Source organism: Canis lupus, chromosome 7 (genome assembly GCF_003254725.2).
Source record: "Canis lupus dingo isolate Sandy chromosome 7, ASM325472v2, whole genome shotgun sequence".
Lineage (NCBI taxonomy): Eukaryota > Metazoa > Chordata > Mammalia > Carnivora > Canidae > Canis > Canis lupus.
In genome coordinates this window covers 33,886,302-33,898,687 of record NC_064249.1, presented here as the reverse complement: position 1 = coordinate 33,898,687, position 12,386 = coordinate 33,886,302, and the positions used below count along the sequence as shown (strand labels likewise).

At 38.6% G+C, this 12,386-nt stretch overlaps 1 long non-coding RNA gene across 4 annotated transcripts in view; it reads left to right on the top strand.

The window, feature by feature from the left end:
* The first annotated feature begins 2,427 nt into the window (after nt 1-2,427).
* LOC112648734 (uncharacterized) overlaps nt 2,428-12,386 on the top strand; it is a 42,957-nt gene continuing 32,998 nt past the window's right edge. Inside the window, exons 1-3 of one of the 4 annotated variants that reach the window (XR_003129268.2) lie at nt 2,428-3,175; nt 3,585-3,624; nt 8,367-8,496. This is a non-coding gene — a long non-coding RNA (uncharacterized LOC112648734). Of the gene's footprint in view, nt 3,176-3,573; nt 3,625-5,718; nt 6,111-8,366; nt 8,497-12,386 lie in introns of those variants that run through there. The other 3 variants (XR_007411967.1, XR_003129267.2, XR_003129265.2) reach the window with 3 other exon arrangements.

Here is a 12,386-nt window from a genome sequence, read left to right as displayed (position 1 = left end):
TTTCCTGACTGTGTCAGCATCTAGAGGCTGCTTACCTACATCCCTTGCCTCATGGCTCCCTTCCTTTATCTGCAAAGCCAGTCAGGTAACATCTTAAAATCTTTCTCTGACTCTGAACTTCTGCTTCTCTTCTCCCCCTTTAGAGGACCATTGTGATTAGATGGGACCTGCTCAGAAAACCTGGGATCACCTCCCTTCTTGAAGATCAGTTGGCTATCAAACTTATATCCATCTGCCACCTTAATTTCCTTTCACCATGTGATCTAACATATTCACAGTTCTGGGAATTAGGATGTGGACTGGGAGGGGGCATTTTTCTGCATATCTCAGGGTCCTTGATTCTCCATGGCACTTTGTATCAACTCACTTATAGTGCTTATCACATGGTATGGTGGTCCTGCTGAGGAGCCCAGGGATGGTTAGAACAAGAATTTCAGGGACTTAACTGCCTTTTATGAGAATGTGAAAATTATTTAACTTCTCTCTATCTGTTTCCTCGTTTGCAAAATGGGGATGATAGCAATGATATTTATGAAATGATATCTATTTTGCAGAACTGTTACAAGGATTAAATTATATCTCATAGCACCCACAAAGCACTTTTAGAAAGTGCTTGGCATGGACCAGTTGCTAAATAAATGTAATATTGTTATATATGGTCATATGGCCATAAGAAATCTGACATCTAGTAAAGTCTGAAGGGTATGAATTACATTCCTTTGTCCTCAACCCTCAGTTTGATATCTTTTGATTAGACTGGAGGTGATAGAACAGTGGAAGGGAGGAAGAAAATGTCCCATATGTATTCTGGAATCCAGATCTAAGAAGAAATTCCATCCTCAATTAATGTGATAGGCAGGAGACAGTGTAAACCCACTGGGCTGTTTGACGGATGGTGAGACAAAGGCCTGCAAATGGGCCTTAATGGGCTGCCAGTGGGGAAGACCTGGGGACAGGCAGGAAGATAAACCTAAATAAAATGTGGAGAAATGGCATGGTCTTCAGAGTTCCTGGAATGTCAGCAACATCCAAACATGGCAGGGATCATTATTTCAAAGTGAATTGAGATTTCCTCAGTAATTGGCAAGTGAGAAATGCTCAGAGTATCTTCAGTAGGTCCAGAACAAATGCAAATGGTGAGAGGAATTTGATTAATCAAGTGAGCTAGGCCGGCCAATTGGTCTTAGAACATTAATTTAGAAAGAGTTATCGGGTTAAGTCTTTGGCAGGAAAGCAGTGTGAGGTCATAAAGAATGCCTTTTCCTGGACTCAGAGAGAATTTCTTGGTAAAGTGGTGTCAATTTTTGTTTTGAGGCAAAGTCCTTTGCACTTTTGACACTTCGATGTTCCGTGGAGACAGTGTACAATTGCCTTGGAAAATAACTTTAGCTCAAAGAAATATCAAAATCTGCCTGAGCAAATGAACTAACTGTACTTAAGCCAAAATATCTTTTAAAAAATTTCCTGTGCACATGCATGTGTGTGTATGTGCATATGTATGTGGGTTGGGGAGGAGGGTTGTGCTTTTTTGTCCCCTTAAAGTGAAAGATTTGCTCCCTCTTTCTATGGATGTTTTTGGAAAGACTCAAGCATGCAAATTTATGAAATCAAATAACAAAGCAAGTTGATGTATGTATCCTGATGTAGACAACCTCTCTGTGGCTGATACATTGCAACCACTAGCAATATTCAGAATGTTATTTGTGAAATCAGGTGCTTCATTGAGAATGAGATATTTTTAAAAATCCAGGTGATTGCAGGAGCACTTGGGTGGCACAGTCGGTTAAACTCTGACTCTTGATTTCGTCTCATGTCATGATCTCAAGGTTATGAGATCAAGTCCTGATTTGGACTCCAGGCTGTGCATGGAGTCTGCTTAAGATTCTCTCTCTCCCTTGGTCCCCCACTCCTCATTTAAAAAACAAAAATCCAGATGACTGCCATTTAAACGTTTCTATCAGTGTTCTGAGCCAAAACAGGGAATTTGATTCACTTTTGAGACAGATTTCCTTAAAAAAAGGTATGAATTCTGTTTAGCATTATAAGCTGAATGTATTCACGTCTGTGGTTACAAATACTAGAAGCCAAGTATGTGTAACATTGTGAGCATCAGGAGAAAAGGAAATAGAAGCTAGCTAGCTCAAGTAACTAGCTCATGGAATTGATGGAAAAGTTGGAGAATCAGGGTTGAAAAATAAGTATCTAAGAACTAAGGAAAGTTATGTAGTTGACACCACAGACAGGTCATGACACAAGAAGACCCTGCTTAAGAAGCCATGGTCACCAGAGGACCTGGCGACTGCAAGCTGCCCCCATTGCTCTAGATGGTAGTCATTGGAGGTTGCCCCTCTTACACCAGGATAAGGTCTAATAATGCTGCCTTGTCACTTGCTTCTGATTCTAAGTTCTGGCAAAGAATCTGTAACTTACCAAGCTTAGAGCATGAGCACTATGCCCTATCTTGTTCCAAGACCCACACAATGGTGGGTTTCCCAAACATAGAATGGGTTTTAGATCCTGGGAAATCAAGATAACAAAAACTAGCCAACCAACTAAACAAAGAACTTCAAATATTAAGTATCTACCAAATATAGAATTTTCCCTCCAAGTTTTGTTTTAATCTACACTGTCCCTAGTGGCCATGTAACTTACAGTCCAAACTGGGGCCACTTTGAGAGTGAAAGCAGGTGCTGGGACAACTGTAAATGAGGACAGTCCTGGGCAAACCAAGATAAATTATTGCCCTACCTATATCTGAAAAATTATTACTTGCCTTTGAGAGTGCATCTTTGTCCTACCTCAGAATTTACTCATGGGTACAACAACATGCTGAACTATAGCAACAGGGTTGTAAGAGCCTGATATATTCTTTTACTCAAGGTGAGGGATAAAACCTTTGATGAGGAATGGAATTGGATTTGGTGTGGCTCTATATCACTGGGAGTTCTAAAGGTAGAAATAGTGCAGACTGTACTCTCCAGTCTTTGGACATCGACTATGCATTTTTGTGATTGAGTTGTCTGGGTCCCTTGGCTGTGGGCTTGGAAGTACTCTGAATAATATGGATGTCCTGTTCATCATGTTTGGAGCTGCAAAGGAGGAAAGCTTTGGAAGGAAAGGGGACGGATCTTTTCCTCTCAATAGAGTGAAATGTCATTGGATTTACACCTCCAAGGTGAAAAGATGTTTGGAAGTTCCTGTTCGTTGTGGTGGGGCTGATGAGGGTGGGCCCTGCTGTTGAGAGCTAGAAAGGAACCATGAGATTAGGTTTTACTATAGTGTACCTGCATAGTTTTTTATGTCCTCACCATGCTTGAGTATTATAGCACCTTTTTTGAGTCTGTGGCTTGATATCTTTCATTTATTTTGAAAATTCCCTTTTTTGAGAAACAGTCTCAATTTACAATACAAAGAACTTTTTTTGGAACTACTTGGGGTAGCTGACATGATGTCCTATAACCCTTGAATAGTTTAGTATGCATCACCCACATAAAGAACATTCTGCAAAACCATAGTGTAACCATTAAAAGCAGGGAAAGAGCTTTAGCTTATTATCTACCATCTAATCTTCAGATTCTGTTCAGGTTTTATCAACAGTCCCAGTGATGTCCTCCATAAAGAAAGGTGAGGAATCATGCATTTAAATTCCATGTCCTTTTACTCTCCTTTAGTCTAGGGCCACTTTCTGTCTATTCCATTTTGTTCTTGGATTTCATGACTTTGACAGTTTTGTATATTATAGGCATTATTTTGTAGCCTGTCCTTCTGTTTGGATTTGTCTAATGTTCCCTCATCATTAGACTCACAGACTGCACCGTTGGCAGGGATGTCACAGAAGAGATGCTACTTTGTAACATTTAGGAAAGTCACTTGAAATGTCTGCATGGTTGTCTCTTTATTGATAATGAAAGTATGCTTTTATAAGGAGGTATTATTAAGTGTAGAAAGTGAATAAAAGAATGCCTGTCATTATTGAACTATATTCCCACGGATAAAAATAGCTCATTTTCCTTATTCATTAAATGGCTCAATAATGCTTATCTCTCAGAATTATTATTGTGCTGTCACAAATAAATATGACAGCATATAAAATGTGTTCAATACAGTACTTAGCATATAATATGTGCCCAATAAATGGTATTGGTTAATTAATAATAACAATATTTTTATTATTAGAGGGTAGATGTGTATGTAAAAGGAATAGAGTAGTGTCAAAAGGGAGATTATTTTTGAAGCTCTCTTAGTTTCTGTTTGTGGTTTTGGTTATATACATTGTGCTTTAGTACTCTGATAATAATTCACAAAAATTAAAAGTGTACTAAATAACTTTGTTGAAAACATAAGGCTCCACTGTACTACTGGTGTTAATAAATCAGCTCATTTGGAAGAGGCATAGCAGAGCCCTTGGAGTTGACATGACTATACCTCCCTGCAGTACTTTCCTTGACTACCCTATTATACATGGATCCTGGGGAGATCCTAGTTTATTATCTACAAGGAATACTGGGAAAAATGATGCTATAAAAGTTTATTTTTAAAGTAAGTTAAAACCAGGTGAAAATAGACCTCATGTTCCAGCATTTTCCAATGTCTTGGTCTTTCCCACTGCTATTTGTATATATTGTCAGAATTCTGGAGTTGATACAAGCCTATAAATCAAAATTATTCTTCTCTATCTCAATTGCATTGCGGTTAGAATGAGATAAATCCAGTTGAACTAGAACAATAAGATTATAAGAATAGAATTGCTCTTTTGGGTGTTTCCTCAGTACTTGGGATTTGACCTTACCTGAAAGGAATTTCAAAACTAAAAATATCATATGAATAAAAATGGAGAGTACATTTTTTAAAGGTATTTCAATCCCTGTGGATTTGTAAGTATGTTAACCTCACACAATTGGAGATATAATACAGAAAATGCTTGGTATTGCAAAGACTAAGGTAGTAATTCTAATAGCACATGGCATAAGAATATTATAACACACCTTGAAAATAATATACAGCATATAAGAAAATAAAATTCATCTAGGGGATCCCTGAGTGGCTCAGCGGTTTAGCGCCTGCCTTCTGCCCAGGGCGTGATCCTGGGGTCCTGGGACTGAGTCCCACATCGGGCTCCCTGTGTGGAGCCTGCTTCTGTTTCTCCCTCTGCCTGTGTCTCTGCCTCTCTCTCTGTGTGTGTCTCTCATGAATAAATAAATAAAATCTTAAAAAAAAAAGAAATAAAATTCATCTAAAAGATGTCATTGGCAGAAGAAGCCCTAACACTTGCAGAAAAGCTGTATATAATTATAGGAGTGAATAAAAGAAGAAAAGAAAATTAGTTCTTCAAAGAACTGAGGAAATTTGGGAGTAAATGTTGCCACTAAACAGAGAAAAGGCAATATGACCCTACAATCTAGTTATGATGGAACGTTGTTCTAGGGGAACCTGGGTGGCTCAGTTGGTGGAGTGTCTACCTTTGGCTCAGGTCAAGATCCTGGGGACCTGAGATCAAGCCCAAGACTTTTTTTTTTCTGAAGCCAGCTCCCTGCAGCAGGAGGAGCTAGGGGAGCAGGGATGTTTTTGAAACCTGAGTGACTTGTAGCTAACTGCCTAACAGTAAATTCACATGGTAAAATGCAGAATAAGTCAACATATAGCCAAGGTTTACATTATATCTAGAAATATGTTTTATGCTTTAAAAAAATTGCAATGCACTCCAAAAATTTTTTTCAGATAATTCCTGTACAACCGAAGGCATTGTTATCCCATAACCCCATTGATTCTGCATGGCGGAAACCTGAAACGTGCAATTCAATTCAATCTTCTACAACCACCTTGGTCATTCATCCTTTGGAGAATAGGATTGGTCCTTTTCTGTTCACTGATGACGTCTTCTTTTGATTTCATACATTACAATAGCTGCTTAGAATCTATATTTCGGGGTGAGAAAGGTCATAGGGGAAGAGGGAGTGGATAAAAGTGCTGCCTGATGCCCGAGTTAATGGGCACAGCAGGTGGGTGCTGAAGAGCAGCCCACTCTTTTCCTCCCCTCCTCAGCAGAGAGCCTGCTTCTCCCCTTCCACCTACTCTTGCTCCTGCTCTCTCTCTCTCAAATAAACAAACAAGCAAACAAATAAATAAATAAAATCTTTTTTAAAAAAGGTGGAATGTTGTTCTTAGTAGCAAATCAATGGAAATCATCGAATCTTGACATCTGTCCCTTGTCAGCATTTTGGGACACAGGTGACTCATTAACACTATTTCTATTTAAAGGAATACGTATTTTCCCAACTCTTCCCCCCATCCTCTCGGTGCCCCCATCCCCTGCCAAAACAAAAAGAAAGAAAATAAGTCAAGAAAGGAAGCAAGAGGGGAAGGGAGGTGCATACCTCCCTTACTTTCTTCAAGGCAGGGGAAGAAAGTCCCTGTCCCATCAGTGAATCCTTCACTGGGGCACTTACAAAGTCCTCAGCAACATGCCAAGGACAGGTTGGCATTGCTGGTGCATAGTGATTTTTAAAAAGCAGACACATTTTTACCCAATTTTAAATTCTCTACAGACAATGCCTACTTGCTTCCATGGGAGCTGACCATTCCCTCTACCCTGCCCTTGGTACATCACTGAGGACCTTTGGGCTTCATAAATCAAGTCATTTTAAGTTACAATTACATGAGGGAGTTTGGGGGGGGGGCAGCATGAAATTCAGCTTAATCCCAAATGTTAATTATTTGGGAGCTTTTTAAAGGCCACTGCTTTTCCTGATGGACTCTTTGTTTTCTGTCATCTGTTTGGATCACTTGTACTTTCTGGTTTTTTGGGCTCTGTATTGTTGAAGTCACTTCTGTGGTTCATGACCCATAAAATTGCTTTCACAGTGAAATGGCACAACCAAACCAGGGTTCAAAGCAGATTTTTATGTCCCCTCTAGGTCAGAATTCAGAATATGGAAGGAATACAGGTATGTCAACCTTCCAAAGTAGTCAAGCTTTCGAAAAATCTACCTAGCTACCTAGTTTTGTAGACCTTCTCTCTCTGAAAGAAAAAATATCACACAACATAAATACTTTTTCCTAGCTAAAAATCCATGCTTATTAGAGAATATAGTAAGCAGAAAGAAGAAAACAGAAGGCAACTCTAATTCCACTACTTAGAGATAACTATAATTTCTTTGGGTGTATGTATGCTTTCAACTCTCTAGACCGTATATGCACAGTGTGTGTGTGTGTGTATACATTAATATATATATATATATACATACACACACACACACATATATATATACTGTTTCACAATCTTTTCTCACTGAATAGATTATGAACAGTTGTTTATGTTATTATGACAGACTTTTTCTTGAAGGTTTTCCAGAATCAAGCATTTGCTCCTCTATCTAGAGACCCCATACTTTCAACAGGCTTGCATTCTGTCTGTTAGAAAGAGCTATTCTGGCTGTAGTTATGGCAAGAAAGGAGGTATAAGATGAGGCCTAAAATTAAGTGCAGAACTACTCTTTTTTGATGAATATTTTATTGTTTAGACAGGATGTAGAAGCATTCTGAGCTTCAGGCTATTTGGCCACCACCCATTAGGCTCCTTTTGCAAGTGGCAAAACTCAGATGGCTTGTGGAAGGATTAATATTTTAATGCCTACATCAGTAACAGGAAAGATCCGAAGAAATTCAGGATCTTGGGTCTTGCCTATGTGATCCTTTGTGGGAAGGACAATCATTTGTTTAAGTAGGACTGCGTAGTGGGTTCAGTACCAGCATCAGATTGCTGAGTCTGAGTGAGTCTTAGAGGTGTGAGGGAAATGTTCTGTCAAGAACAGGAATATCTTTTGCAGTAGCCCTGACAGCAGGTGGCAGCCTAGCCTATGATTGAGTTCCATAGGTGATGGGGAGGGAGGGTTACTCTTCTGATTGCAATCCACATCACTGATAGATCTAAAAAGTAAGGACGTAATTGCTTATGTTGAACTAATTTCTGCCTCCCGATAACTCTCTTGCGTGTGTCTAACATCTGCTTTCTGGACCATCATAAGTTAGTCTCCTTCTGCACAAGCCTTTATATTTGTCATTCTGGAGCCTTTCTATGCTAGAGTAAATGCCCTAGGTTTTGTAAGGGTTGACATACCAGGTGGCTTTCTTGCGATGCACTTCTTGTGTACATTTCTTTCTCTATGAAGAGCTCAGATTGAGCATGAGTTCCAGGTACGTTCTGTGCAGAGGACCGTAGGACTGAGATCTTTGATGATCAAGACCTAGAATATATATCAATAGACCTGAGACTGGATTAGCTTTGTTTATTTTTAGTATCTGAGTAATTCTGTTGGATGAGAATCAATGTGCTGATTATTTTCTGTTTGCTTTCCCCTGCCTGATAGGTTCCCCAGTTTTGCCCTCCCTAAAAGATTAGGAGCCTAATCTCTAAGGAACGTATTTCTCACTTGGGTTGCCTTGCTCTCTAGTTCCGGTTGGGTTGGCCAGTGGGAGGCCTCAGCACAAATTCTGAAGGTAAGAGCAAAAGAGTATTGAACTATTAAAAAAGGGGAGTGGGGAGGAGGTTTTCCATCTACCTATGACCTTAGCTCCTGTTGGGAAGTCTTGGTGCCAGTCCCTGGGTGATTCACCATTACTAGTTAACTGCCATGACACTCCTTCCATTAAACTTCTTAGTTAAACTCTTTGACAGTACCACCATTTCCTACTGGGACATGGACTGGGTATAAGAAGCATACAGGCACTAAAATGCTGAGGAATTTTTCAAATGAACAGCACCAGATCAGGTCTTCCTGATTCTGTATGTGTAAAACTATTTTTTAACTCCCCAAATATAGTGCTTTGAACCTAGCTGTGAGAGCCTTTCATGTTAGTGTCAATCATTTCAGATTGCTGAGATCATTTAGATACTGATTTTATTGATCCTCTTAACCTCCCTTCTCAACAATTTTCTAACCGTGTACAAATTTTATTAGTATGTGATATGTGATCTCTACCTCTATCCATGGAGAGGCAGTATAGTATCATCACGAAAAATTGACTTTGGAGTAGATCGAGTTAGGTTTGAATTACTATGTGACTTTGGAAAAATCACTTAAACTTTATGAGTTTCAATTTCTTCATCTATAAGATAATCGTAATGTCTGAAAATTTTGGTGTAAGTTTAGCTAGCAAGAATATCTGAAAAGCTGTAATGTCCCACTTGGCCCACGATAAGCATCTGGTAATTTGTAGCTTTGTATACAGGAGAGAAATGTGAGCTATCCTAAAAAAGAAATAAAGGAAATAAGAATACCATTTGAGATGTAAATATAGAATGAGAGGGGTATGAATTCTCCCTCTCTCTCTGCCTGTGTGTGTGTGTGTGTGTGTGTGTGTGAGTGTATGAGTCTGAGTGTGTGTGTGTGTGTGTGTGTGTGTGTGTGAGGGAAGGGGAGTAGAAAAGTGAACTCCCCTCAAGCTTCCATGGAGAGCAAAATAATTTTATAAGGCACTGCAGTCATTTGAAAAGATGGTAATTTGAATATATATATATATATATATATATATATATATATATATACCTCTGGCTTTCTTCTCCAGCTGTGTTTATTCATTGAGCTGTCTACTTTCTTCTCTGCCCCAATCATCCCTTCCCTCCCCTAATTCAAATTTTTCCTCCCTCCTGCCAAGATAGAGTACTTTATTAACTAATTCTATGTTTTTGTTCTTTATGTATTGATCTCTACTTTCATGTATATTAATGCATTATTTCTGCTTTCCTAGGAGTACTTATCTTTTACTAATTTTTAAATTTGATAATTATTTATTTTCATTATATTATAACTATTTTCATATGTAATATTTTATTGCCACAGTTTTCTGGATAGATATTTTGCAAATTTTATTTTGATTTCTTTTTGACATAAGAATTGAGAGAGCTTATAAATTCTCATGTTGTAATTTCTAGCTTTATTGCATTATGATCAAATAATGTCATCTGAAGCAATTCTACCTTCTCTACTTTGCTCAGATTTTTTTTCGGTGGGGGGAATGTCTAATATGTTCAATTTTATAAATATGTTATGTATATATATAAATTCAGTGTTTCTGTTTTCTCATTACAAGTTTTGCTCTATAATATTATATATGTGTATTAAGGCCCCTGTATATTTTCTTTGTTGCCTTTCTTGACTATCATGAAATTAGAGGGTGAGCAAAAAAGCCTCACTAATTGATATTTTTCTTTCTATATCTCTTGCATTCTAAGTTTCATCTTTACAAAACTTGTATACATAAAAAATCATGCATATAATTTTTGCGCATAATATTTGGATTTCATCTTTAAATGGCATTTTTGCCCACCTCCCTCCCTTAAATCTGGCTGAGTGTTGTTAACAGCATAGGTTTTAAGTTCTAGGGAGAAATTTAGTTAAGATTCAGCCAGATATCAGGGTTGCTGATAGTTGTTCAGAACCAGGGACAGCTCCCTGCTCCAGGAAACATTTTGGTTACCCTACTTCAATGTCTTGAACACTGAATCACAGAGTTAAAGAACAGATACGGAGAGTCCCCTTAGGATGACACATTGATTTCTGGTCTTGCATAAGACTTATAAAACCGCCAATAGACTGTTCCAGCCCAGAAACTGTCCAAAGTCGAAGGGCCATTCCTAGTATCTTCAATTAATATACCCCCTGGGCAAGATTAATATACCCCCTGGGACCGCCTTAAGCTATTTTGACCAAGGCACATTTCTAAAATTTATCCAATAACTTCCCTTGTTGTGATTCTTTGCTCACCAAACACTATTCTGATTATAATTCAGCAACTCATATAACTCCATGTACAGGGAGAGAATGTACTAGGCTTGACAATGCTAACATTTCAGCCCCTGTACCGCAAGAATCGCAGTATAATTTGATAACTTGGCATCTTAGTTTTATACAATATTCTCTATGTTCTTAGTGTGATAATTTCACTTCCAGAAATACTCATCCTTTCTTAGATGTGGATAAATCAGCTTTGCATCTACGAGGTTAGAGTCAGAGCTTAAAACTTTATGAATTCTCCAAGACATTGCCTGTGATGGTGATCTGCCAAATGGCTCCCTTTTGGGGGCACTTTGACATCACCGTACACTTTCCAATAAAATCATGGACCATATGTGATCAGAAGGAGAGCCCTGTGGCAGTCTACCACCCTCCCCCCCTTCAAAATCACATGGACTTATTACCAACACTCACTATCACATGAAACTCTGTAACTGAATCTGGGTGCCTGGCATGATGGAATGGTATGAGGGTCAAACAACAATGTGGATATCAAACACCTGTTTATTTCCTGGGAGAAAAATTTTAAAGAAAAATATCTTTTAACAAGTGTTTATATTTGACTAAAGACAAGTAAGCAAGAAATTCATGAATTTGTTTTTGCTATTCTTAACTGAGAACATTGGTTGAATATTTGTCACTATTTCCCAGACTCTGCCCAGATTACTCCCAAGGACTAAATGATATTGTGTCTACAATGGGCTATAAGGGCAATCCTGAGGCTACAAAGGCTGTCACAGTGACACTTATTTGTTTGGGCCCTGGGAGCATTTTTCCTGAATATAGTACAATAGGCTTTGTTCTTATGTGTCACACACACACATGAATATACCGAAAATCATTTATATTTGACTTTTTTTTTTTTTAAAAGAAACCCATTACTAGGAAGGCCCATCAATGCATTTCTCCTATGCTAATAGTAATTAAAGCGGCTCTGCTTTCTTTTTAAGGCATTTTTCTTACATATTAAATGCCAGGAAAAGGGCACTCCTTAGTTTTAAGGAGACTCTTTCTTTATGAAGTCAAATGGCTATGTTTAGTCAATTTCAGTCAATGATATTTACTAAATGCCACTAGAGGAGAAGTGAATACCAACAGAAAATCGCATTTACAAAGACCTTAACCTCAGTATCCTAACCTGCCATGTCATAATTCTGAGGCTACTTTTCTCCATTGCAGTTGGTCTCCTGATGTGGCTAGAGGAATACAGGTAGCCTCCTGAGACTACTTGTATGACCTTTATAGAAAGGAAATTCTTGGATAATGAGGTATTTTAAAAGCTGGAATGAGTCAGCAGCAATAGCAGAAGGAGAAAGCAAGTGTGGTCTCTCCAAGAAGCCATCTGGCAGCTCAGGGTTCTGTGGGAAACCCCTGGTTTAAAAAGCAGCTCAGGAGACGCTTCTGTTGCATTAGGGTGGGATGGTAGGAGATTGGGAATACTGAGGTTTAGCTCCCTAACTTCTTGCCTCAGCTCTAGTGCAAATGAAGAACCTTATTTCAAGGATTTCTACTTCTGCCACTGTAAAGGATATCTGCCACTGTTTGGCCCTGAAACATCCACACGTTTCCTATTAGCACAGTGATCTCCTTTCA